The sequence below is a fragment of the Prionailurus viverrinus genome, chromosome A2 (assembly GCF_022837055.1).
Source record: "Prionailurus viverrinus isolate Anna chromosome A2, UM_Priviv_1.0, whole genome shotgun sequence".
Taxonomy (NCBI): Eukaryota; Metazoa; Chordata; class Mammalia; order Carnivora; family Felidae; genus Prionailurus; species Prionailurus viverrinus.
In genome coordinates, this window is record NC_062562.1 from 167,574,966 (window position 1) to 167,580,965 (window position 6,000).

Consider the following 6,000-nt stretch of genomic DNA (forward strand, 5'->3'; position numbering starts at 1 on the left):
CCCATCCTGTGTTCTAAGCCCATCCTGACCCACAGCCGCGTGCACCTCCCCGGAGAGCTCAGGACAATGGGCTTTTCGGAAGTGAACTGACAGGTATTCTCTTCAAACCCTCTGTCTACAGACACATCTCCACAGGTGGAAAGAAAAGGGACAGAGAGAACCCGGTACGCTGGCCAAGCCTCCGCCAGGACAGGCCCGCGGGGCCCGCGAGCCGGTCTCTGATGCCCTCCCGCCACTCGGCCGGCTGGCTGAGGGCTGCCGCTCTGCCCAGCACCCCCAGCCCCCAGGAACACAGAGCCCTGTGGCTTTCCCAGGGACCTCACCACGAATAAAGCCACACCTGCAAAGCTAAAATGGACAGGCCTGTGCAGAAGTGCCCAGCGGGCCGTCTGCCCGCTGTGACCTGGCCTCAGATGCCTCGCTGCAGCCCACGTTCTTGTAAACAGCTCTCGGTCCACGTGGAATTCAATCCCGAGTGGGTTTGCTAGTGGGATGAGTCATGTACGTTAAGCACCTGCTGTGTCAGTTCAAATTACCTTCTTCCCTGCCAAGAATTTTCTCCTTGCCCTTCGGAGTGAGGCCCCCGGTCCTAGGATGGCCTTCCTGGCTCCTCAGCGGGTCTCCGGCCTGCGGCCGCTCATGCCGTGGGCAACCCCCGGACTCGTGTTTTCCAGCAACTTCGTTTCCAACAGACCTAGACCGTGTTTCGGGTTGCTTCAGAGTTTCAGAATACCGTACGAATTAAAACTAATAAAAAAGCCACATAAATCCTAGAAGGAATAAAGAGGGCAGTTGAAAAGTGATTTCCTGAGGCTCTAATAAAGGGTTTAAATTACTCGGGAGAATGAAAGGAAGCGTGGGGCCTGCTTGGTTCGGTGTTCTAGCTCAAAGGACAATTAAGTTATACTTAAGATTTCTGAGGGACAGTAATCACGCCGCTTCTAACAGGTGACGTCTTTAACGGACAGAGCAGGCTGGGGTCCGGTCGTCGATGTTGTTGGACAACTCAATTCCGTATCACAAAGAAAGGAGATATTGCAGCCGGCACCGTCTGGCGAGAGTCTGGCCGTCCAGGGGGCTGCAGCTTAGAGAATTCGGTTCCAAGTTTACTTTGGTCCTTTTAGGAGAGCTTTTACTGCTCAAACGCTCAATGTCCGGGCGTCTTGCAGATATCTTACTTTGTTCTCTGTACTGACTTCCTAAATGCAAGGCCACTGGAATTAAGGCAAATGCAGAAAGCACAGACGATGCCCAGGATGACAGGAACACAGGGCCCTCAGGGCAAGGGTTATTGTTTGGAAGTTCGAGATCCTGTTTGAGGAAGGACTAAACACTCTTCCCCTACTCACCACCTCAGACTTGAACAGGCAGGGAGGTGCTCTGGGAGGGAGCCTTGGGCCTCACTCGCTGCCCCCAAAGCAAGCCCCTACTCTGGCCGACCACCCAGACACACGTGGGGCCAGGGTTGACATTAGCAGGGCAAAGCCCCGCCAGATTCAGACAAAGGCAACCTAGGGACCGCCTATATATGGTCTAATGTCACCCTTGCTTCTAGATACTTCTAGCAGGCAACAGTATCTGAAGTTTTTTTTTTTAAGTAGCGGTATTTTGTTCCATTAGGAGAGAAGCTTGCAGAGAAAACACTCCGTGCGAGAGGGGCGAATGGACGTGTCTGCTCTCTAAGTGGTAAAAAGTTGACATCGGGTGGTTTCTCACGTGAAGGTGACCGGGAAAGGGGACAGGACCAAGTCCCTCAGGAGACAGTGTGAACACCTCCAAGGTGACAGTCCACCAGCCCTACAGTTTTGTCCCCAGCCAGCCCACCGGGCTCCTGGGGTGAGGGCCAAACACATTCGGCATTGTTATGCTCCTCAAGAAAATCACACAGAGAGGCGGGAACCCCACGGTCCTCCACGTGCGCCCCCAGGACAAGGTCTCCTGGCCCCCTCCCTTTGCCTCTGCTTCTCTTCTGTGGGTCCCCACCGGCACTCTGGTCCCACGGCTACACCAGAACCAGACTCTGCTTTACAAGATGGCAGAGTAACCTCATCGCTCTGTGGCCCTTCGGACGGCCCCAACCTCTCCGCCCAGCGGCTGCTGAAGACCTTCACGGCCCTGGCTCCTACCCAGGAAGATCCCCACCGGGGCCTCCGTGGGCAAAGTCGTGTCCGAATCTAAGGTGCCTTGGGTTCTTTCCCGTGATCTCCTTGCGCAAGAGTGTTACCCGCTTCTGTCCAGGGGCACACAGGGCGTTCCAGCACCTCAGGCCTTTCCTTGTGTAGCAGGACGTATTCGAAAGAAGACTGTGGCTCAGTGGCGGCCACCCACGCCCATCCAGGGAGGTCGTCCGGCAGAGGCCATTTTCTTCCCAGCACCTCCCGCTGGCCTTCTCCTGACAACGTGAGCAGCACTGGTAGAAGCAGTGATGGCTGTCTCAAGATTAAGTCCACTGGAAAGTTCTCAGAGATGCACTTAGGAGCTCTCATTTCCACCGTGTTCGCTGCTCAGGAGAGGAGCTTTCTTCCAGGGTTCAGGATTTCTCCCCGCCCCGAACCGGAGGCTCACTGTGTGGCCAGACCACTGGGGTCGTGAAAGGTTGACCGGAGGGATTTCATTCCCGAGGCAGAGGGAGGAGGAGTGTTTCTGCCCCCAGATTGAGGTGAAGGCAAGGGTGGACATGGGGGCCCCACGGGCGCCCCTCGTGTGAACGTGTTCGATGAGAAACGTGGCACCGCACCACGGTCCCAGAGAAGGAGCCCAGACCCGGGCCAAGTGTAGCACCGAACCAGGGAAGCGAGCGCAGAAACGAAGAGATGGACGGATGTACCACGCGCCCGCTGCAGCCTGGCCTCCAGCCGTGGCAACAGTCGGCTTGGTTCTGTTTTACCTTCCCTGCTACTTCATATGATCTGAAAAGTGTTTTCTGGGCACCTGAGTGGCTCGGTCAGTTAAGCCTTCGACTCTAGATGTCAGCCCGGGTCAGGATCCCAGGGCTATCAGATCGGGCCCCACATCAGACTCAGTGCTGAGTGTGGAGCCCGCTTGTGATTCTCTCTGTCTCTTCCTCTGCCCCTCTCCTGTTCACGCACTTTCTCTCTAAGAATAAAATAAAACAAAGAAGTGTTTTCTTTTTCCTCTTCCTGTGTACTTCTAAAACATACAGCGTGCGTGACGTTGGGAAAATTGGCCATTTGGCTGTAGGTTGCCGTCCATCAGGGCAGAGCTGTGCCAGAATGCCCAGAGCCAGAGACCCCGGACCTGGAGACCCACGGTCCCTGGCACCCGTGGGGAGAGGCAGCAGCCCAGGACTTGGGGCTTTTCCTCCATGCGTGAGAAAGCGAGCACACGTGCAGCGGTGTGCAGGAGAGCGTGTCACGTCAGGGGGCATCAGCAGGAAGGGGAGCCAAGAGGAGGGCCCCACCGCTGGCTATTGCCCCAGCCTGCCAGCAACTCGCCCTGGCCGGCCGAGGAGGCACATCCTACTTCCTGGCCATCGTGGGCGGGTGCAGCTGACCGGGTCCACCGCAGTATCCTAAATCCCGGCCGAATGCTGTGTCCGTTGGGTGAGCACAGGATGGAAACTGGGCGGTGAGTCGAGCACAGGCAGGCAGACAGAACCCCTGAGGCGAACCCCCGCCTCCCCCCGGGGACTGGCAGCTCAGGCGAAGTCAGGCTGACCCGTTTATACCGCTTACAGAACAGAACATAAACTAACACACGGAGCCACCCTGCTCACAGAGAAGCAATGGCCTCAGGATTGTTCAGAGGGAGAGAGGAAGGGAGGGAGCTGAGCGTGGCTGGTGCGGGCAGTTCACGGCAGCCTTAACTCTTGGCTGTGCAGAGACACTAGGCAAGCAGGCTACTCAGATGCTTGGCGGATTCCAGCAGACAGGCTTTTCAATCCAGCCACGCTCCCAAGCACCTCACCTGCTTTCCACAGAGCCCCCTTTTGGTGGACCATGCAAAGACCCCCAGGGGGATGGATCATCCACATCTTCCTAGGTTCCAAAACTATAAACAGATGACTCCCGGATCTCAAACTCATCCCTCCGGGCATAGGTGCTTTCCTTTCTCTGTGGAGGTGGCTAGGCGGTGAGCTTGGAACCGAAAGTTACCAGACGTGATTCTCTGGGTGTTGGCTGGTCCTTCAGTGAGAATTGCTTTGGGGCAACTTCTCTTCCTTATCTCTGGAGAAAGGCCAAGATCAGAGGGGAAAACAAAGTCTCTAATGCAGATTGCTATCCTGACTTTTTTTTGGAATCAACACTTTTGTTTTCCACGGCTGGAAGATAGAAAGAGAATGCCACAAGGAGAAATAACATAAGACGGAAGCGAGGGTCTGTCCCATCACCTGCCCATCCATGTGGCCGCCACATGACCCTCCTACTGCTAGGTTTCTGGACCTTGTTGACAAGGTCTGGGGACATTTTCTATGCTTTCACCCAAACCCCAGGTCTGGCTCTGTATTTCCTAGGATCCCAGATCTGGGATCTTGATTCCTGCTAGTCTATCCCATGCCCCGGGGGCACTGCTGTTCCCGCCAAGGGTTCCAGCCAACCCATCCAAGGACCCTGATACCCGTCCACTCTTCAGACTCTTCGTATGGCATCCACATTTGTCCTCGTGGGAATTGAGTTCTTGGCCACAGCCCCTTCTTGCCCAGACCTTTCATACCCACCAGAGCACGCTGGTCTAAATAAGTTCATTGCTTATAAGGGTTGTTCCCTCCTGTATCCACCCAGGACCTGATGTGACATTTTAATTTGCAAGAGACCACGGCTTATAGTTGGGTTTTCCCTACAGAAAAGGCTTTAGAGAGTGAGACACCATAAATATTGTTGAATAAGTGGAAGATTGAATGACCTGATTGTAAATCGCATCGTCTACATCGAACGTTACAAAACACCACCCTACAGTGTGCTGTCTTATACTTGCAGTACGAGGTGGCTAGGGAAAAAGTATAATTTGTTAACTGAAAGTCTGGATCAGAGAACGATGCCTGGCACACAGTAGGTGCTTGGTAAGTATCTGTCCCACTTGTCAGTGAATACATGAGTCAGATGCAGGCAGACTAGACGGTGGGGAGCTTTAGGAAGAGCTGGGGAAGTGGTATGGTCCTTGGGGCTCTCTTTTCACGAAGCTCCGTTGATTTCAGCCCATCGTGCCCAGTAGGTTTAGGGGCAGGGGCTTATTTCCTGTGGGATTCGCAACAGAGACGTAGGAGGCCAAGGGGAAAGACGGTTCTAGTTCACAGCCGTGGTGACAAGACTTCCATCTGATGGTGATGGATATTGATTTTTCCCTCTTTTTCTTGGCCTGTAATGTCCTAAATCACTTCCTTAGTGCAATTGCCCAAACACACAGCCCGGCTTCCACAGTGAGGGACCTGAAGGTTACGGCTCCGGGGGGTGGGGGCGGGGGCGGGGGCGTGCGCATTACGAGTGGCAAGGAAGATCTCGCCAAGACGGGCAGATGGTGCTGAGACGGAGCTCCCCATCCAGCACAGCTTTCTCCATAATGGAATCCACATTAAAAATGATATTATCTTCACTTTTAAAGGCCCTAATGGATGATATTTATGTCTGTGAAATATGTTCCCGCCCGAACCATAACACAGTGTGTGAAGAACAAGCTTGGGTAGATCACTGCTTCACAGCAAGAAAACGGTTGTGGATGAATTTCTTTTCCAACCAGCCAATCAGTAAAATACGTTTTAAAACACGACAAAAAGTGTAGTTTGTCAGTTTTCCCCACAGAGCGTGGCGGGTAGTCGGGCTTTAATGTGATCTGACAGCCCTGAGATATTTTCCGCCATTCTTGTTCTTTGCAAAGTGCTCTGAAAACGCCTCCATCATTTATTTATGGGGCCTGCCAGTTAACTCGTGAACAGCCAGAGCGTTTCCCAGGGCACCGAAGCTGGAGCCTTCCTCCTCCCTCTGGGGGACACTGCCCTCTGCGTCTCGGCAAAGTCAAGTGCTGGCCGTTGCGCCCTTTGCCAGA